The sequence below is a fragment of the Petaurus breviceps genome, unplaced genomic scaffold (genome assembly GCF_028583685.1).
Source record: "Petaurus breviceps papuanus isolate PSGF00001 unplaced genomic scaffold, PetGlider_PUasm1.0 90823, whole genome shotgun sequence".
Lineage (NCBI taxonomy): Eukaryota > Metazoa > Chordata > Mammalia > Diprotodontia > Petauridae > Petaurus > Petaurus breviceps.
This window is the reverse complement of record NW_027187352.1, coordinates 4,573,348-4,595,362: the sequence shown is the minus strand read 5'-3', so window position 1 is coordinate 4,595,362 and position 22,015 is coordinate 4,573,348. Positions and strand designations below refer to the sequence as shown.

The 22,015-nt window shown below is 45.4% G+C and overlaps 1 protein-coding gene across 1 annotated transcript in view; it reads left to right on the top strand.

Moving 5' to 3' along the window:
* LOC138148213 (uncharacterized) overlaps window positions 1-15,188 on the top strand; it is a 43,998-nt gene extending 28,810 nt beyond the window's left edge. Inside the window, exon 4 of the mRNA XM_069070770.1 lies at window positions 14,717-15,188. The gene's annotated coding sequence lies outside the window, so the exon portion shown is untranslated. The remainder of the gene's footprint in view (window positions 1-14,716) is intronic.
* The last annotated feature ends 6,827 nt before the right edge of the window (window positions 15,189-22,015 follow it).

Here is a 22,015-nt window from a genome sequence, read left to right as displayed (position 1 = left end):
CTAGCTTCATTTTTTTCTGAGAGGAAAACCATGTGGGGACCCTTGATTTCTTTTCTCAATTGGGCGTATCTGTGTGTTTGAGGCCTGTTCCAATTAATTGGACTGCTGTAGGGCTTCTGGGCTGGCTGACGGTCTGGCTCTCATGAACTCAGTTTGCTCATTATTAATTTGTAACTGTCTGTCTTTGACCTCATCTTTGGGGAGGACAGAGGCAGGGTCCTATATCCCCCTCAGACCAGGGTCTCCCTGAACACTAGAGCCACATCTCCCCAATCAGGGACTTCCTGAAGGTAGAGGCTGTGTCCCCTTCTTCCCCACCCCCCACCAGCCAGGGGCTCCCTGAGGACAGGGGCCGTGCCTCCCTCCTTTCTCCTTTTCTTAGGACAGATCTCTGCCCATGTTGCTCTGGTTAGGGGTTACTGGACTTAAACACTTTCAAGATGAGAACAGTTGGACTCTGTTATTTCTCCTCCCTCCTCCCCAGAAAGCTCTGCCTTGGGGTCATCTCCCAGGGAACAGCTGCCTCCTCTCCTCCTGGGTTTTCCTTACCCTCTCTCCTACTCCAGAGAAACTTTTTGTTCTTTTCCAGAGAACACTGGGTACCAGACAGATGGCCTTGTGTGACTGGGGTTGAGGAGGGGGACCAGATCAGATGAATCCCTCAGTTCCCAGTGGGCCAGGGCCATGATACTAGGTTAGCCAGGAGCCCATCATCGGGGCATTTAGGTGTCAGGATCATAGAATATCTGATGGAAGTGACCTTAGATGTTATCTGTCTAGTCCTGCACTTCATCATTCAGCAGAAGGAACTGAAGCCTAGGGAGAAATATAGTGACTTGTTTAAGGCCACCCAAGTAGTAGAAGGATAGAGAGTTGATACCAGATGGTCTGCCTCCAAATTCGACTCCCTCTCTAACATACCACACTGCTTGCTTGCCCTTTAGAAGTGACCTGAACCTAGGGCAGAAGCCCTGAATCTAAGTTCAGTGTTCTCTCTTAATGTTACACAATGCTGCCTCTTCCCCTCCAACAAGCTTGCCATGGCCCCAGAGACTCATTTACACAAAGATTGCATCTTGGACTTCATTCTCAAGATTATGTAATGAAACAAAATGATTTTGCTTAAGGGGAAGAAGGGGAGAGAGATTAGTGTTTGGTCTTGTTTGGAGAAAAGGGTGTGATCTGGGAAAAGAAAGAAAAGAATCCTAGTTTCTATTGACAGATTATTGAACATTGTGTTTGTGTGTACCAGCACATGTATACATACATATATGCATATATGTGGGTAGAACATTGTATACATATATACATGTGTGTATATGCATGTATTCATATATGCATAGCTATGTATAGACATATACATATGTTTACACACAGATATATAATATACATGTGCATGTGTATATACACAGGTATAGATTTTATATACATGTACACATATATGTATATATGTATATATACACCTATATGTGGGGATAGAGAGAGAGAATGGGAGAGAGAGAAAACATTTCTTTCAGTGATAAATTTTTTTAAAAAGCCATTATTTTGAAGAGGAATCCATAGACTTTGCTAGATTTCCACAGAGAATATTCAGAACCCTGGGGCCAAATGAAAGATGAAATGTGTTGTGTGTACACACACACACACACACACACACACACACGCACACACACAACCCTATACCAAACACTTCAACTTTTTTCTAGCCCCAAAATTCTTAATATTCTTTGTGTCAGTCTACTGAAACCTATGGACCTCTCTTCAAAATACTGTTGGTTTTTAAAAAAAAATTCATCATTGAAAGAAATGCTAAATTTCATTTAGAGTTTAGTGAAAATGATGTATTTTTTTTTCCCATTCAAATTCATGGACTCTCTGAAATCTCTCTCCATAGACTCCAGGTTAAGGACCCTAGAGTGCTGGGCCTGGAGTCTAGATGAGCTGAGATAAAATCTAGTCTCATATTGGCTGCCAGATTTACCAGCTGTATGACCCTGGCAAGACACTCCATCTACCTACTTCAGTTACCTCAACTGTAAAGTAATAGAACCTACCTCCTGGGCTGTTGTGAGTCTCAAATGAGATAATATTTGTAAAGAACTTAACAGGGTGACTGGAACATAATAATTGTTTGTTTCCTTCCTTCTTATGAGAAAATGGTGATCATTAAGAGCCATCACAGGTTCATCAAGAAGAAGACATATTAGAAGACTCACTTGATTTCCAGGTTTTTTTGTGTTTTTTTTTTTTTTTGCCTTGTTTACCAGACTGCTACTTAGGGAGAATGTTATGACCACAGAATTTCTTCATTTCAGCTGTCTCATGTCATTCCTGTGGATCAGATGTAGGCTAGATGATAATATAGTTAAGAGGGTTCAGGAACCAAATGAATGACCAGACACAAAGAATAGTGTTTATAGAGCCATGTCAGCCTGGAGAAGGAAGGCAGCAGCCATCAGGCTTCATCTTTGGCCTTATGGTCTTCCATTTCATTCACTTCCATTTCATCCACTTGGATGAAAGCATAAATGGCATAATGATCACATTTATACATTACACCAAGTGAGGGGGTAATTAATATGATAAATGAGGGTCAAGGTACAAATAGTCTAGAATGATGGGCAATATCTTTATGATATTTAATATGGATAAACATAAAGTCCAGCATTTTGGTATAAAATATCAGCTGGGTGGGGCATGGCTTTGTGGAAAGGACCAGGGGTTTTAGTGCATTGTAAGGTCAATGTGAACCAACAGTGCTACATGGCTCCAAAACTAACACAGATGTGATCATCTGGTTGTCTGCTGCCCCCAGCAGATCACTTTTGGGCTAGTTTGTTCAGTTCTGGGTAACAAGGATGTTGGCAAACCAATACATTCCAAGGAGGCCAGTGAAGATGATGAGGGAAATGGAACTCAGTTCCACAGGAGGATCAGTTGAAGGATCTGGGAATCTTTTTTTTTTTTGCTTTTTGGAGGGGGGAGGGCAGGGCGATTGGGGTTAAGTGACTTGCCCAAGGTCACACATCTAGTAAATGTTAAGTGTCTGAGGTCATATTTGAACTCAGGTCCTCCTGACTCCAGGGCCAGTGCTCTATTCACTGCGCCACCTAGCTGCCCCTCTGGGAATCTTTAATCTGGAGATTTAGGGGGACATGATTTCTGTCTTCAAGTGTGTGATGGGCTGTTTTGTGGAAGAGACATTGTTAGATTCATGCTGTGTGAGCCTAGAGGGCAGAAGTAGGAGCTGTGGGTGGAAGTACCAGGGAAAGAGATTGGAATTCCATATATAGCAAAACTTGAAATAATTAGAGCTGCCTACAATGGAAATGAGGGGATAGGAATAATGAGTTCATTCATTTACCAACCGTTTATTTATCAATTACTATATACAAGGCACTGAGGTAGGTGCTGAACATTCAGTGACAAAAATTGGTCCCTGCCTTCAAGAAAGTTACATAAGTGATTAAACTCAGAGAGAGGGAGAGGAAGGGAGGGAGAGAGAGGGAGGGAGAGAGAGAGAGGAGGGAGGGGGGAGAAGGAGAGAGAGAGAAAGAGAGAGAGAGAACATACAACTGGGGGAGATTAGGAAAGGCCCGGTGTAGGAGGTAGCACTTGGGCTGTGCTTTGAAGGGAGCTAGGGCATCCATGAAGCAGGGGAGAGATTGCATCATGGCCAATGGAGGGCCATTTGTGCTATGGCTCTGTTTGGAGATGGAATATCCTTCTCTCTGACTTGTCGGGAATATTGTGGAGGACAACAGGCATTGTGCACTGGTTGGACTAGGTGGCCTCCAAGATGTTATCATTCATCTTCTGTTTTTATGATCATTTCTTTGATTTTTCCTCCCTATCTTATCTCTTCATGAAGGCTAAGGTTTTTGTCTTTCTTGCCCAAGATGCTGAAATTCTTTTTTTTTTTTTCTTTTTGAAGGGGAAGGGCAGGACAATTGGGGTTAAGTGACTTGGCCAAGGTCACATAACTAGTAAGTGTTAAGTGTCTAAGGCCACATTTGAACTCAGGTCGGGTGCTGTATTCACTTCGCCACCTAGCCTCCCCTGCTGAAATTCTTACCAGCTAGCTACTCTAAAGCCAGTAGTTGAAAGAATTCTGGAGACTTGCCTTTGTTGGAATCCCAGATCTTCCACTTGTTGACTGAGGAACTTTGACAAATTCTTTCCCCTTTGTGGGCTTCACTTTCCTCCTCTGTAAAATCAAGGGGTTGGGGGTCTATGCTTTCTAATTTCCCTTCTAACTCAAAGTTTCTGTAACTCTGAGGCCTCAAATGAAAAGCTCCTAAAAGCAAGAAGCAGCAGACCCTGAGTATAATCAGCTAATTAGGCCACCCAATAATTAGGCCACCCAGTGGATGTGAGAAGGAGAAATGGAGATGAAGGAGGATATAAGAGGGGACAAGGAGTGGGAATTAGAGACAGATGGAGGTAGGACCAGAAATTCTGATTAGGAAGGGACTAAGGAGAGAAGACAAGAGAGTGGAGGCAAGAGAAGGGTGGAGAGAGTGGAGGGGCAGTTATAGCATGGGCCAAACCAAGAAGTGTGGTAGAAGGAAGAATGGCTTGGAAGTCAGAAGATTCTAGAATGTCCCACATTGCTATTACTTGCTCTCTGACCTTGGGAAAGTCATTTACCTTCTCTGAATTTTGGTTTCCTTCTCATGCAAGTGAGTTGAGTTACATGGATGCTAAAGTCTCTTCCAGATCTGACATTCTGTGGCTGAAAGAGTGAGAAAGTGAGGGAGAGGCTGGGGTGGGGGTGGAGGGGTGGTGAGGAAGAAGAGAGGCTGGAGGAGGATTGGGCAGGGCCAGCCAGGCTCCCAACATTCCTGGTGTTGATGAAGGTGTGGGAGGGCTGGGTTTCAGTTAAAGCTAATCTGGCTGGAGTCTTGCATTCCTAAATCCAAAGGTTAATCTGAGGTGAAGATAACAGACATGAATGTCCCAGTGGATTTCCCAAACATCCAAGACTTTAGACTGAGGGCTTCTTGAACTGGAGAGGAAACAATGCTATGTCTTTCATCCCCATTTATGTTTATGTGAATGTCATAGAATGACAGCACTGGAAGGACTCTTAGAAGGGAGAGCTTTAGAATTTAGAACAGAGGATGCCAAAGCTAGAGAGGACCTCAGAACATGGAACAGAGAACATTAGAGCTAGAAAGGCCCTTGGAATGGCTAGCAAAGAAGATTCTTAGAATCCTTAATTTTCTTCAAACCGGCAGCTAGGGGGCGAAATGGATAGGCCACTGGGCTTCATGAGTTCAAATCCGACCTCAGACAAGTATTGGCTGTGTGATCCTGGGTAAATCATTTAATCCTGTTTGCCTCAGTTTCCTCATCTGTAAAATGAGCTGGAGAAGGAAATGTCAAACCACTCAAGTATCTTTGCCAAGAAAACCCCAAAATGGGGTCACAGAGAATCGGATATGACTGAAATGACTGAACAGCAACAATTTTCTTCAAAGCACAGCTCAAATTCTACCCAGCATATTAGATCTCTCTTGATTTTCTCTGCACCACTCTTCTACCCCACCTCCTAGTGCCTGCTGCCCCCAAATACCTGATTTTACAGAACAGAAAATTGGTCAGGCCCCCAGAGAGATGAAGCAGTTATCCCAAGCTCACACTGCAAGGGTTGAGATTAGCATACCCAATCTAGTCTTCTTCCCACAGTGTACTCATTGATTTGTCTGGCCTAGGTCTTTCCCTGTGTCTGGTTTTCTATATGCTCTGCTCCCTATTTTCTCCCCCTCACATAGTGAGTTAGCAGAACCAAAGCCAGATTATAGAGTCTATTCAATTAAACAAACGGTTGGTGCTGGAAATTAGAGGAAGAGGGGGACCCAACTCTTTGAGGCATTTATAGTCTAAAGAAGAGAGGCAGTGTACAAAAACCAATGGTATGAGGCAGAGTGTGAGAAGTGTTAGAGAGGGATGAGAGATTTGGGGAGGGAAGAGTCCCTTCTAGATGGAGTGAACATGGAAGATTTCCTGGATGAGGAAGGGATGGATTTCAACAGGTAGAGAAGAAGGTGGGGTCAAGCATGCTGTGGTCCTGGCATGGCAGAGTACCTGTGCTAATGTACAGAAGGAGGAGGCGAGGCAACGGGCTCAGATTGGTTGGAATGAAGATTGTATGGTTAATAATAATATAACTAGGATTTTTGAGGTTTGCAAAACACTGTATAAATGTTATCTCTTTTAAACTTCACAACAACCCAGCGAGGGAGGTGCTAGTATTATCCTCATTTTACAGATGGGGAAAGTGAGGCAGACAGAGTTAAAATAACTTGCTTTGGATCACATAATTGGCAAATGTCTGAGGTTGGGTTTGAACTCGGATATTCCTGATTAGATAGGTGATGCAGTGGATAGGGCACCTGGCCTGCAGTCAGGAAGACTCATCTTCTTGAGTTCAAATCTGGCCTCAGATGCTTACTAGCCTGATGACCCTGGGCAAGTCACTTAACCCTATTTGTCTCAATTTCCTCACCTGTAAAATGAGCAGGTGAAGGAAATGGCAAACCACTCTAGTGTCTTTGCCAAGAAAATCCTGAATGGGATCTCAAAAGAGTCAGACATGACTGAACAGCCTTCTTAACTCTAGGTTCAGTGCTGTATCCACTGTGCCCCCTGTGGGCCTCCAGATTGGGACAGCCTCTAGATTGGAGTTAGATTGTGAAGGGAGGGCATTGAATGCCAGTCTGAAGACTCCTGAAAGCAATGGAGAGCCATCTGTGGTACTTGAACCAAGAAGTTCCTGACAGATCAATGCATTAGGAAGATTATTCTGTAATCTGTCAAAGATGAGTTGGAATGGGGAGACAGAGAGAAAAGAAAACAACTCTCACTAGGAGTAACTTACTTATTAGAAATAACTCATTCCCCTGTGGAATATCGAAAGAGCATTGGATTTCTAATTGGAACTTGAGTTCAAATTTCAGCATTTCTTCTTCCTACCTTGAACACTGCCCTCTGGTCTTAGTCTCTTCATCTGTACATTAAGGGATCAGACCAGATCATCTCTAAATTGGATATTGAGTTTTTATTGGTAGAGAAAGAAGCAGGAAAAGCAGCAGCCAGGGAGGAAATGAAAGCATGCGGAGTGGAGAGTGGAGGTGGAAATGGTGATTCATTTGTTAGCTTGGGGGTTGAGCTATCTCTTTAAGGGAAACTGGGGATATGGGTCAGACTTCTCCCCCCCTCCCCATCCCCAAGGTTCAGCTCTGACCCGAAGGGTGTGGATCTCAGAACCTTGGGGCCCTGCCAGGGAAGCTGACCGGCTGCTGGTTCACACAGTTGGAAAACAACAGCCAGTTCCCCATTCCCAAGCCCAGGCAGAGAGCTGCCCTGGGAGATGGCAGACTCATAGTCAGGGGTACCCCTCCCTCTGCATCCCCCCCAAAGATCCTCAGTCTGAGAGAGTCTTGTCCTTTCTCTTTCCCTCTGATCTGTTGGATAGGTTCATGTTAGCTGGCATGGACCTCAGGGGTCCTTGGTGGGGATGGGGGTGGGCTTCCTCGCCCCGAAAATGTTCCAGGCTCACAGCATTGTCTACTTTTATTTTCTCAGTTCCCCTACCCCCTGCAGGGCTGAGGGGGAGGGAACGTTCTTTCCTATCCAGCAGCATCTGTGTTTTGCTGGGCCCCCAAGCACCCTAAGAACAGGTCTTTGTGTGGCTGTGAAACTAAGAATTCTCATTAGAGGAAACAGACCATAGCCTGCATTAAATTGTCTGCAGGCTCCCAGCACTTTTCTTAGTTACCAGAACCTTTTGGAGGGAATCATAAAAGACTATTAGAGGTGGAAGGAAAGCTGACAGCAGAGAGTGTCTGAGCCAGAAGGGACCTTGGAGTATCGAGTTAGGAGGGACCTTAGAGATCATCCTTGCCAACTCCCTCATTTTACAGAGGGGGAAATAGAGGCTCAGAGAGGGAAGTCACTTGCCTAAGGTCACACAGCACTTGATGGCAGAGCCAGGATTAGAACCCAGGTTCCCATATTCTCACTCTTTCCCCTGTACCATGCTGCTTCCACTACCCTCGAAAGGTTTTTTTTTTTTGCCTTTTGGAGGGCAGTCGGGGTTAAGTGACTTGCCCAAGGTTACAGAGCCGAACTCAGGTCTTTCTGACTCCAAGGCCGGCGCTTTACTCACTGCGCCACCTAGCTGCCCCTCCTAGAAAAGTTTTAAGAATTACTATCTTCACCTCCCTTTCTCCTGTCTTCCAGTAAGTCTGGGGTAGTTTAGGTAAAGGGATCTGAACAAAATGTTTCCTTAAATTTAGCTGTCTCTGGGCTAAGTCATGGTTGGAGAACCATAAATAGGGAGAGGTGAATGGGCTTTTCCTCCTGGGTGCCCATACCTAGCGGGGCCACTGCTTTCTCCAGCCTGACTGCACTTGTGGTCAGACTGTCCCCTGAAATGCCCCTGCAAAGTTGAACCACTTTATCTTAGGTTAAAAAATTCCTAGTCATGTCTCTGCCCAAGGTTTCAGTTGACTCGGTAGAGCCTAGGCCATTGACACTGACTCTTGCCTAAGGGCTGTATAGAAGCATCTGAGGCTCAGTACTGGGCCTGGAGTAAGGAAGACCCAGAGTTCAAATGCAGCTTTACTAGCTGTGTGACCCCTGGTCAAGTCACTTATCTGCCTCAGTTTCCTTAGCTGTAAAATAGAGACAATAAGAGCACTAACCTCACAAGATTGTTGTGAGGATCAAATGATAAAAAATTTGTGAAGCATTTAGCACAATGCCTGGCATAGAATGGGTGTCTAATAAATGCTTCTTCCGAGCCATCCCTTCTTTGGGGATTCTCCATTTTGGAGGCATTCACTGGGGGCTGGCCTTGGTGCCCACCACCATAGGTGTGTAGACCCATTCTGACACTGCCTGAGATGTAGGAGCAAGCGGAATATAAAACAGAAGCCTTTCCTGACCATTCTAGCTGAAGCAGATGACTATAACACCACCGCCCTTGAAAGACCCAGTATCCAAGTGCTAACACCATATGAAATCGCGTGCACCATGCCTGTTCCTTTCTCGACCTGTCTCCTCATCTGTAAAATAAAGAGGTTGGACACTCCATGGTCTCTAAAGACCAGTCCAGCTTTAATACTCTGTATGCTAAAGGCCCTTCTGGGGCAGCTAGGTGGGAAAGTGGATAGAGTACTGGCCCTGGAGTCAGCAGGATCTGAATTTAAATCCAGCCTCAGATGCTTACTAGCTGTATGACCCTGGGCAAGTCACTTAGCCCTGCTTGCCTCAGTTTTCTCATCTGTAAAATGAGCTAGAGAAGGAAAAGGCAAACCAGTTCAGTATCTTTGCCAAGAAAACCCCAAATGAGGGTCACCTAGAGTCAGATACAACTCATCAACTGAAAAACAGCAGAAAGGTCCTTCTAGGGTTAACAGTCTATGTTAAGGCCCTTAACATTTTATATTCTAAGCTCCGTTCTAGCCCTAACAGTCTATTCTAAGGTTCCTTTATGCTCTAACATCCTCTGTTCTAAAGTCTCTTCCAGCTCTGACATTCTATGACCCTTCAAAGTACTGCCATTCTGTGTTCTCTGTTCTAAATCTGTTTTAAGGCTACTTCCAGCTCTAACATTCTGTATTAGAAGCAGCTGGATGGTATCATAGGTAGAATGCTGGACTTGAAATTCAGAAATTTTGGGGATGGTTTACCATTTCCTTTTTCAACTCGTTTGACAGATGAGGAAACTGAGGCAAACAGGGTTAAGTGACTTGCCCAGGGTCACTTAGCTAGTGTCTAAGGCCAGATTTGATTTCAGGAAGATGATTCTTCCTGACTCCAGGTTGGGCTCTCTATCCACTGTGTCACCTAGCTGCCCAGAAGATCTGAGTTCAAATTTTACCCCAGAAACTTAGTAGTTGTATGACCTTGGGCAAGTCACTTAACCTGTTAGCCTTAGTTGTCTCAATTGTAAAAAGGGGATCATAACAGCACCTGCCTTACCCAGAGTTATTGTATTAAAGGACACATGTAAAACTTAATGCAAACCTTAAAGTACCATAGAAATATTAGCTATCCTTCTTTTCAGGTCCCTTCTAGCCCTAACAGGCTGTTCTTCATGTTCCAAAAATTTATGTTCTAAGAGCCCGTCCAGTTCTGGCATTCTCTGTTCTATGTTCTAAGATTTCCTCCAGCTCAAGACTCTGTGTTCTGAGAACACTCAGTGTTTTAGGACCCTCCCAACTCTGTCATTTTCTGGGTCTGAGTTTTTGTGTCTGCTGAAGGCCACACTATCAGGTTACCTGGCACCAGGGCCAGCAGCTTTGGGCTCCCTGGGTGTGATTCAGCCTCCCCATCTCCCAGAGTCGAGGGCGTTTCTCTGATTTGGTTCCACTTTGCCCAGTAGGGCAGGAGGGGGAGAAGCTCAGCCGCTTGGGCCAAACAACAACAATTTGTCTCTGCATCCACCCTGTTCTAAAGTGGATTTGCCGGTTTTAGCTCAGAGTTTCCCCTTGGGGATCCCGCCTGAGTTAATCCACCCACCTTAGCTAATCCTGGCTCTGTCAGACGGTGAAGGGGAGATGTAAGCCAAACTCTAAACTGAACTGGGGTGGGCCTTGGAGGTGGCCGGGGCAGGATGGGATCCGGGTGTTGCTTCAGTCTGAGTTGGGGAGACACAGCCCTGGTTTCTGGGAAATCCTTAGAATCATACATTTAGGGTTGGAAGGGACTTTAGAACCCATGACTGAGCCTACCCAGCACCTCTCATTTTACAGATTAGGAAATTGAGGCACAAAGCTAATCAAATGACTTGCCACAGCTAGGATTTGAACCCTGGGCATGTCTGATTCCCAGTCCAGTGCAGCATACCTCCCATACCATACTGCCCCTGATCTGAGCCTTCACCCCTGGCAAGCCCCATGCTTACTGGTCAGCATCAGGAACCATAACAGACAGAAACAGAACCATGGGCAACAAGTTTTGAGTACAAACACATCCAGCTTTACTGGGACCTTTGCTGGCATTGAGTGAGTCCCAGAGTAAATAACATGATACCCACTGGGTGTGGTCAGACCAGGAAGGCTTCCTGGAGGAAGTGAGTCCTGAGTAGCTCTCCCCAAAAGTGCAAGGCTGGAGTCACACACACTGTTTGACTTCCTTCCTGACCCCAGAGATGACAGGAAGCTGTGGAAATAGGCTTTGGAAAGGAAAGTAATTAGTGGTTTAACTTTGGCCTGGCTGGCAGGCCCCTCTGGTCTGATTAGACCCCAAAGTGGGATTCACTCTGATAGTCTGTGCAGAGGCAGTGAGAGGGCCTCAATGACCCTCTAATTTAAGTCAATCTGCCTTTGTTCAGCACTGGCTACAGAGAGCCGGGTGCTCAGGGCTGAGTTCTCAGGGGAGATCAGAAGGGAACATTACCTAGGAAGGAATGCTGGGGTAGGATTTAGTAGAGTCAGTTCTGCTGTTGGCTGTGTGGCCTTCAGAGTCACTTAATGCTTCTGAGTAGCAGTTTGCTTATCTGTTAAAAAGGAAAAAAAAGAGGGAGGTGGCCTAGATGATCATTAAAATTCCTTCCAGTTTGAACATCCTATGAACTATATAATAGAAAGCCAGATTTGATAAGAATCTTAAGAAAGGTAGAAAAATAAGGGAATGCATTCTGGGAATGATTTATTTTTCTCGAATGTGGAGTAGTGAGAAATAAGGCTGGAAAGATAGGTTGAGTCCAGATTGTGGAACGTCTTGAAGGCCAGGATCAGGAGTCTGGCAGTGGGAGCCAGGAAAGGTTTTTGAGTAGGGGAGTGGTGTTAATGGTGCATGAGGAAGATGGCAGCTAGGTAGATAGCTGGCATCATGCTCAATTTAGAGTCGGGAAGACCTGAGTTCAAGTCCTGCCTCAGGTACTTACTAGCTGAGTGGCCCCCTGGGCTTGTCACATAGCTTTAGCTACTGCCCCATCTGTAATATGGGGGTATTAGTAGCACCCACTTCTCTGAGGATGAAATGGGATAATATATATAAAGACTTTGCAAACTTCCAGGTGCTGTTAAAGTTTATCTTTGTGATCATGATGCCCCCAGCTGACCCAACTGACCTTCTCACTTGATAGCCCTAGACTGCCTACATTTCCAGTCTCTGTCTTGTTTGTACATTGTTCCAGGTTTAGACTGTGAGCTCACTGAGGGCAGGGACTGATTTTACCTCTCTGTGTATCCCCCAGCACTTAGCACAATGCCTGGCCCCACTGTAGGTGCTTTACAAAATTGTTTCTTGACTTGCTGGCCAACTGACTGCACCAGCTGGCTGTCTCTCATGCTCTCCTTCCCTGGAATCCCTTGTTTCCTTAAAAATTCAGCTCACTCATCAGTTTCTAGTGGGTGCCTTTCCTGATCCTTCTCCTTCTCCCCTATCATCTTGAATTTATTTTCTGTGACTTTAGATGTACATATTCCCCACCCCCCTCTGGCTAGATTATAAAGCTCTCCTCAAGGGCAGACCTGCTTCCCTTTTTGTCTTGGCAAACCTGGCAACCTGCTGCCTAGCACTGTGTCTGTGTCCTCAGTAAAGACTTGTTGATTGATTCATGACTGTACCTTGTTGTTGGACAGATTGGAAAGTGGAAGGCCCAGAATGCAGAAAGACCTGTTAGGAGCCCATTACAATGGCCCAGCTGAGAAAGTAAGAATATGAACTCGGATGTGGCCAGGGAAGGACTGAGTGGATATCACAGAGGTTAGAATCCACTGGATTTGTTTTCTCCTTGGAAGTTGGGAAAGATTATAGGGGTACATAGGGAGGGAAAGAGGAGATTCCAAATATTGCTTGAAATGAAGGGGGTAGCGGATGTTGCCCATAGGAAATCAACATATTAAATAAATGAACATTTACTGAGACCTCCTATGCAAGCTTCAAATTAAGCAATGTGAGTTGCAATGATATAATTATTATTAATAAACAGTTAATAAAGTGAAAATGTTTGCCTAGGCAATTACCAATGTCCTTTCCAGTTTCTCCATTCTGTATTCTGTGCTCTAAGGTCCCTTCTGACTGACATTCTTTGTTCCAATCTGGCATTCTACATTCTACAATCCACTCTCAGCTTTGTCCCTTTCAGACTGTGGTTATGAATGTGTTTCTGAAATACCAGATAAAATTTGTCAGTGGAGGGTACAGATAGGAGAGTAGGAGAATTTAATGCAGTGAGGTCACTGTGGGCCACCTGGGGAAGACTTTGAAGTTAAGTGTGAGGCCAAGAAAAAAAAAATGAGACCTGGGAAGATGACAGGTAGAAGGAGAGGGTCTCTTAGTCCTTGAGGAGGAAAGATCCTGGGCATGGAAAAAGAAGAGGTTTGGGAATAAACCATTCTCTTCCTCAACTATCAAATCCATTCTCTTCCTCAACTATCACCACCAGGAGCTGGTTTAGAGATAGAAATAGGCTCTGAATGGGATTGATAACACTTCCACCCTTGGGTTCTTGAGGGTGCTGGGTGGGTTTGGGCCTGCCTCTTCTGGGTGTAACAAAGAATCCAACTTGAGAAGAACTCCCAGAATGCCTAGATTTGAATTCTAGTTCTACTGCTTACTGGCTGAGTGACCTGTACGATTCACCTGTCTGAAACTCAGTTTTCTTCCAGTAAAATGGGAATAATAATTCTTATTCTCAATAATAACTTTTACAACAGAGCCTGTAGCTTTGCAAAGAGGTTCTCTTTGTGAGCCTTAAATTAAACCCTGTAGCAATGTGAGTTGAGACTATTGTTTTATCTGACCCTTTCCTACCTTTCTAGCGTCTTACACCTTACAACGTTCACTTAACTGTGATCCTGTGAAAATGGCTTCCTTGCTGTTCCTTGGAAAAGAGACATCTCCTGACTCTGAGCATTTTCATTGACTGTCTCCCATGTCTGAAATGCCTTCCCTCCTTCCTTCTGCCCCATGGCTTCCTTCAAGGCCCAGCTAAAATCCCACATTCTAGAAGAAATCTTTTCTGACCCCTCTTAATGCTAGCGCACTTGATCTCTAATTTTTCTTGTTTGTACATGGTCTTTTCCCTATTAGACTGTGACCTCCTTGAGGCCAAGGACTATCTTCTGCCTTTCTTTGTATCTTCCGTGCTTAGCATAGGACCTGGCACATAGTAGGTCCTTAATCAATGCTTGTTGACTTAGCTCTGTTTTTATAGTGCCTGGATTTCATCCTGCATCCCTATCGTTATGATGATTATTAATAATAATTCTTAGGGATGGTGGCCCTAGCTCCCTCTAGATCTCCCCAGGTGAGCCCTCTGAGTCTCAGTTTGGGGCTGAGGGAGCCCTGCTGAATGGACTCTGAGGATCTTAGAGATGTTCTTTGGGATGCCAGCTGGGTCACCCCAGGGAGTCTATAATAATGAGGCCACAGCTTTGAGCTTGGGTTTCAGGCTTCTAAGGCCCCTCCTCCTCTTCTCTTGCAGTGATCTGGGAAAGCAGGCCATCATTTATTTTCATTTTAGTCACTCATTAGCTGGTAGTTAGACTTTTGGCCCCCACCCCCACCCCCTAAAGGTGGGGACCTGCATTTAGGAGTGCCGGTTTATGGGATCTTAGAGTAAGAAGGGCTTGCAGATGTCAGGCTTCCAGGGCAGCAATCTCTTTTAATAGCCAGTTTTTATTCAGTGCTCTAAAGTTTACAAGAGCACTTTATATATTTTATTATTCCCCGTTTTTTTTTTTTTTTACAGATTGGGAAACCAAGCCTGAGAGAGGGTTATCTGCCCAAGGGTCACACAGCTGCTGAGTATGTGAGGCAAGATTTGAACTCAGGGTCCTCCTGAGTCTGAGGCTAGCATTCTATCTGCTGTGCCACCTGGCTACCCCTACAGCCTCTTTGTGAGGGGGTCATCCAGCCTCTGCTGAGGCATCTCTGATGGAAAGCTCCCTACCTCCTGAGGAAATTTTTACTAGGATTGTGGACTTAGAACTGGAAGGGGTCTTAAAGTTCATTTAGACCAAGTCTCTCATTTTACATAAGGGGAAACTGAAGGCCAAGTGTTAAGTGACTTGTCGAAGGTCACATAGGTAGTAAGAAGTAAAGCTCGCTCTGTTATATGACACTTAGGGAGCCCTATTATGCCTCTCTGGCATTCTCACCCCCCCTCCATTTGTTTTGTCCTCAGGGGCCATGCAGAATTATAAAATAATTTTCCCTTTTCACCTGTGCCTCAGTGTCTTTGGTGTCCTGTGCCCTCTACAGAGAAGACTTGGGCATAGTTATCTGGACTCTTTAATTTTACATATGGGGAAATTGAGTTCTACAGAGGTTAAATGACCTACCTATAAGGTCACACAGGCAGCAGACTCAGACCTAGTACTCAAACCCATGAACTCTGACTTCAGAATTTATATATATCAGCCCCAGAGTGGGAGGAGAAGCAATCAGACAATTTGCAGCATGAGAATTGGGAGACTCTCCAGGCAAGAGGAGATGAAGGCCTGAGCCAGTCTGTGGTGGCAGTTAGAGTGGAGAGAAGGGGACATATAACAGATTTAAAAGCAACAGAAGATATGACAATGCATTTTGTATGTGGGGAGAGTCATGGGGAGGAGCTGGGGATGCTACAGAGGTTGCAAAAGCCTGTTGGTTGGGAGGATTGTGGTGCCCCAGGTACCAAGAGAGAAGTTCAGATAAGGGGTGGTTTGGGGGATAAGGGAAGAGGGCTAGAGAATGAGTTCTGCTTTTGGACATGTTGAGTTGGAGATGCTTGTGGGACATCCATTTTGAAATGTCCAATTGCCAGTGGGTGACCTGGATTTTGGAGGTCAGGAGAGAGATGGGGTCTGGCTAGATAGCTGATAATTTAATCTAAGGAAATTGATGAAGTCACCAAATGAGAGATTTTAGAGAGAAAGGAGAAGAGGACCCAAGACAGGTCCATAACGAACTTATATTCTGTTGGTGAACCCTGGGGCTCAAGGCAGGAGGAAAGGGGCACAAAACGTATTCAAGTGACGTCTTGATACAAAGTAGATTCTAAAGAGAGAATGTGAAAAGCTGTTTGGAATAGGAATTGGTAAGAGGTGGGCTGGGCTGGGCTTTGAAGAAAGCTAGGGAGTCTAGGAGATTCTGCATTCTGGGAGTGAGGGACCACTTGTGTAGACACAAAGGTGTCTTTGGGGTGTCATGTACAAGGAAAGATAATTAGTAGTAAACCAGTGTGTCTGGAATGGTGTCTAAAAGTGATATGAGGCAGATTGTGGGGGGCTTTAGAAGCCAGGTTGAGTGTTTCCTAGAGGCAATAGAGAGCCATTGGAAATTTTAGAGTGGAAGGTGGGAGTGTGTGTGACACGTTGGCATGTATTTGGGGAATTTCAATTTTGACAGTGACTGTGATTCTGTGCACTGGTTGTAATGGCATTAAAAAGCTTTCCTTTTACCATGGATTTAGGCTTTCCTGGGGGGAGCTGTTATATGTAGTAATAATCATTGTTCACAGTGTCTTGTATGGCACCCTGAGGTTTACAAAACACTTTACTTATGTTTTACCATTTGATCCTAATAACCTTGTGAGGTGTCATTCCTATTTTATGGATAAGGTTAGGTTGTGTAAGTGACTTGTCCAGAGACTTCAGCCGCCCAGCCCCAGGAGAGCACAGAGCTTCCAGAAGGGCTCTTTAAACAGGTGCTTGAATATCTGCCCTAGGAGGTTTAGTCCAGGACCTCACACTAAGGCAGGGGTGTGTGCCAGCTGATTTGGTAAAGAGTGTCAGTGTCTTGGGATAGCCCTGGGACGGCCTGTCTATATTCCTTGAGAAACCATTCAGAGCTCCATGTGCCACTGACAGAGGCATCAAATATGTTTATTTTGTGTATTCATGCAACAAACACCAGCTACCATCTGCTGGGTTTACAACCCTATGTATGCTCCAGGCTGATGGGGAGAGAAATGGATAGAAACTCAGGCCGTACACAGGAAGGAGACACACTGGAGAGCTGACCCTGGAGACTGATGATTGTACTACAAGGCAGGGTGTGCTAAGGGTCAGAAAGTAGAGGTGGACACAAGACCGTAGGGACACAGAGGAAGTAGGGAGCCATTAAGATCAGGGTGGGGAGAAATCTGGGATAGTTCCATAAAAAAGAATGCTTGGATCATGGGATTTAGATCTGAAATGAGAGGCTTCACTCTGTTTTATGGTAGAAGTAGCCCTAGACTTGGGTGTGAGTGCCTGAGTCTCAGCACCACCAATGACTGGATGTGTTACTTTGGGTAAGTCCTTTAACCTCTCTGGGCCTCAGTTTCTCTTCTTTGTAAAATGGGTATAATCCTCATACTTCCTAGTGTGGGAAAAAAAAAGATAAACTATAGAGTGAGTAGCAATGGAAACCTATCAGTAATATTGATCAGGGATATTCCACAATGCCACAAGAGTTTTCTTGGTGGGCGTTGAGCTCTATGTTATTGGAGATTTCTTAACTTGGATAAGAGACTAGCATCCACTTTCTCTAAGATGTCTTCGGCTTGGAGTTTCCTCTTTGGAGGAGGCCCTCTGGGCCTGGTTACAGCCCACTTCCTGAATCACAGCTGTGCAAGGTCAGAGCTTAGAGATCATCTAAGCTCATCATTTCATTTTACAGGGGAAGAAATTGAGGCCCAGAGAGGGGGAAGTTTTGCCCAGGGTCATGTAGCTAGTAGGTGGCCAAGCCTGTCCTTGAACTCTGATCTTCTTTCCTGATTCAGTGCCCTCTCCCCAAGACCTCCAAGCCAGGGCAGATGGAAGCAGAGTTCTAGGAAGGGGAAGATAATGATGGGGGAGGACATTCCATTCTTCAGGGACCCCTGCTACTCCCCCATGGGATGCCTGCCCATTTGGAGGCCCATGGACTGTTTATACTTTCCATAGCACTTGGTTTATGGCCTGCCTGCTGCTCCTGCAATTAATTACAACCAAAGCAAATAACTTCTCCCCGGGAGGCTCAACTCCCTATAAACATTTATCTCCAAGGGGGTATGGGGGAGGGGCGAAGATATCTCACTCAAAGCCCGGGACCTTGGGAATGAGGGATTAACCCCCTTTGTGCTGGCTGTCTAATTTGGAGGGAGACTGGGCCAAGACTCTCTCCAGGGGCAAAAAGGGAGGAAAGAAAGGTTATTTTAGGGATTCCATGAGGGCTCCGGGCATCTCCAGAGGGAATATGAAGGATTATGTGTGTATGTGGGGGTGAAGGATCAGAGCATTTCCTAATGGGGATGGGAGGAGCTGGGGTACCCTAGGATTTGGATAGAATAATACACTTTATCTGGTTGAGAAGGCTTGGGTTTGATTACCCCCTCACACAGTAGGTGTATGGTCCTAGGCAAAGCACTGAGTGTTCATTTGCTTTCTGAAAAATCATAGGGATAATAATAGTACCCATCACTCCTGGTCATTGAGGAGATCCATTGAGTTAAGGAATAATCAACACTATGCTAAGCTTAAAGGATTGTATAAAGATGATCTCTGATTATTTCCCTCATCAGCCTTCTCGGAAGGGCAGTTGGTCCTTGCCTTGAGTTCCAGATATGTTGACTGTGGGTACATTGGAGTGAGGAGGAGGGGGAGGGGCTATGCTTTGCGGGGGTGGAGGGGAGGCAGGATTTATGGACTGACTAGTGAGTCTGGGACAGCCACTGCCCCTTCCCTTCCAGCCGCCTCTCTTGTCCCCCATTGGCTGCCTCGGGGGGGGGGGGGTTGGGGGGTCCACGTTCCCATGGTTGATTCCTGCACTCAGAGTCCGACTGTCCCCGGTCTTCCCCAAGCACTGGCCAGTCAGCTGTGAGGCAGGCTGCCTCTGGAGACCAGTGTCTTTTTCATCCCTCGAGGTCTTCAAAGGAGGGCGGAAGGACCACTTGTTCGAGCTGTTTGCTATCTGTTGTCTCCTTGCTTGGGGATGGGGAGGGTCAGAAGAGCCTCTGATTTGTTTCCGAGCCTGCAGCCCTTTGCCAGGTAGTGAAGGAAGCAGCAGGAACAGCCCTGCCTGCCCTCCACCCCCAGGGGAACTCACCGTGTGGTCCGGGAGACCAGACTCACCCACAGGAAACAATTACAGACCAATTACTGGATGAACTGTGCGGCTTCAGGAGCTCCGATGAGAGAGGGTGGGCAGGAGGCTCTGGGAAGGAGAGGAAGGTCACTTAGGTGTAGGGAGCAGCCTGATGTATCAGGCTGGAAAAGGTGGGGATGAGGCCGGCGGGGGTGGGGTGGGGGAGGGGCAGAGAGCACTAGTAGCACCCCTATTTCAATGGCACCTTAAGCCTTGCAAAGTACCTTACGTATATAATCCATTACTCAGAACACCCTGAGAGGTAGCTAAGTACAAATATGATCATCTCTATTTTACAAATGAGGAAACTGAGCCTCTGGGAGAGGAAATTTCCTACAGGAATGCCCTCCCTTATTACTTTGCTCCTTAGATTCCCTAACTTCCTTCAAGGTTTACCTCCTCCAGGAAGCCTTCCCAGATCACCCCGGTGATTAGTGCTCTTCCTGCTCAGAAGATCCTGTATTTACTTTTTTGTTTAGTAAATAGAAGATTCTAGGAAGGGGCAGACAGGGATGGAGATCATTCCATTCTTCAAGGACTCCGACTACTCTCCTGTGGGACACCTGTCTCTTTAGAGTTTCATGTACTCCTGTGATTATTTCAGAAGTCAGAATCTAGGTGGAGATTCTTGGGAAGTCACCTCTCTAAAGTTCAGTGAGACAAGGAACCAATGGGAAATCCTATACTCTCCAGAGCATTCAGTTCATGACCTTATTGTGTCCTCCCAATAGAATGGAAATTCTTTGAGGGCAGAGACTACTTTTCTTTTTGGCTTTGTATTTAATTTTTTGGAGGGCAATTGGGGTTAAGTGACTTGCCCAAGGTCACATGGCTAGTTTTTGTGTTAAATGTCTGAGACCGGATTTGAACTCAGGTGCTCCTCACTCCTCACTCCAGGACCCGAGCTCTATTCGCTGTGCCACATAGTTGCCCCTATTGGGTTTGTATTTCTAATGCTCAGTGCAGAGTCTTGCACATTTTAGTCTTTGAAGCAGATTGAGTTAACTCACCCTGCTAGTAGCTGCCACTTGGGACTTGAACTCTGATCTCTGACTTTAAGACCTTTACCCAAGGGAACCCAAGTAGGTATGTAAAGTAGGAATGGCCACTTCAGTTAGAACAGAGGGGCCTCTTAAGAGAGTGATGGGAGATGAAGATATGATAGAAAGGGAGGTTGGAGCTTTGCAATCTATGGAGGTTGGAAAAAATGTTGAGGCAGTGAGCACAGATCATAGCATCAGAGACTTTAAGCCAGGGGGCAGTTAGATGGTGAAGTTGATTAGAGCACCATCCCTTCAGTCAGGAGGACCTGAGTTCAAATCTAACCTTAGACACTTAGTAGCTGGACAAGTCACTTAACCGCAGTTGCCTCAAAATAACAACAACAAAGCAAGAAAAACTTATGTCGTGGCTAGGTTTCTGGTAATCAAGTAGACATATCACCCAAGCAGTCAATACATCAAAATGGCTGGAGATCTATTAATTTGAGAGTTGAGAAAAGGAAGCTGAATCCTGGATTCTGCTGGTAATGGGCAGGGCTCCTTCCTTGACCTCTATCTGACCTATGCCTAAAACTTCCATCATATATAGCAGCTGCCTCTTCCTGAGGATACAGGATGATTGTAGGATCTAGAACTGAAAGGAACAGAACATGATATATCAAAGCCAGAAGTGACTTTCCTTAGAATACAGAACAGTGTTACAGTTGGGAAGAACTTGTACCATCTTGGCCCATCCTCTTCCCCTCGCTTTATAGATACGGGGATATGGGGAATAATTTTCCAAGGTAGAAGGTAGGGTTTTTTCCTTTCCCTTGTAGTTGATGGTAATGCCTATGAGGACAGAAGTAGTATAGGTGTCTTTGAAGAATTCTCTTTTGATGATCTCACAAGTCAGAAGCAAGGTGGGGGATTCGTGGCAAGTAACCCCTTAAGAGCATGTTCAGTGGTATTGGGCAAGTGGGAGTATTCTGTACCCCAGGTTACCTCGTTCCTCCCCATGGCTACACAGCTAATGTCTCTTCCTCCTTGTAGGGAGGGATGTGGTGTTATTGGAGGTTAGACTTTGGCAGAAAGTCTTGGAATGTCATCCTTCTCTGGCCTCCACCCTAGAGCTGGATTGGATAGCCCTTTGTAAGGTTAATGGGTACTTGGACTTCTTCCAGTTGGATTCATTGCCAGAGAGGAAACCCTTAGCTCCTTCATTCCACCCACATCAGGGACAGTCTATCTCTAGGCTTAGAGGCCATGTGAAGAAATAAGATTATCCTTTGTTGGTATATATTCAAGCTTGTGTATATCTTATTGGGCGGCTAGGAGGCACAGTGGATAGAGCGCTGGCCCTGGAGTGAGAAGGACCTGAGTTCTGGCCTCAGATGCTTACGGACAAGTCACTCAACCCTGTTTGCCTCGGTTTCCTCATCTGTAAAATGAGTTGGAGAAGGAAATGGCAAACCACTCCAGGACCTTTGCCAAGAAAACCCAAAATGGGGTCACAGTGAGTTGGACATAATTGAAAAATGACTGGACAACAACAACGTGTCTTATTAGACTCTAAACTCCTTATGGACATGGACATTGCTATATAAACTTTATGTTCCCTAGTCTAGCACAGTACTGTGTACTCAGAAGGCATGATAGTAAATATTTTGTTGAATTGAATTGATTTGAGTTGGGCCTGGGCCCATGGTACACTTGTTTAAAGATCTCCCTCCATCAGAACCCAGGCAGCAGGCAGCTTCATGAATTCTGCTAACAGTGCTGAGGCTTCAGTTCTCTCATAGACTTATATAAAATTTTAACTGAAAAGAGCCCTAAAACACAGAATGTAGAATATCAGAGCCAGAAGGGATCTTAACACATACAGAGGGTTATTTTAGAACAAAGGTGCCCAATTCACCGCCTACAGAACTTCTGAATGCAGCCTGAACAAGATCACAGTGTCATTTGGAAATGTGTAG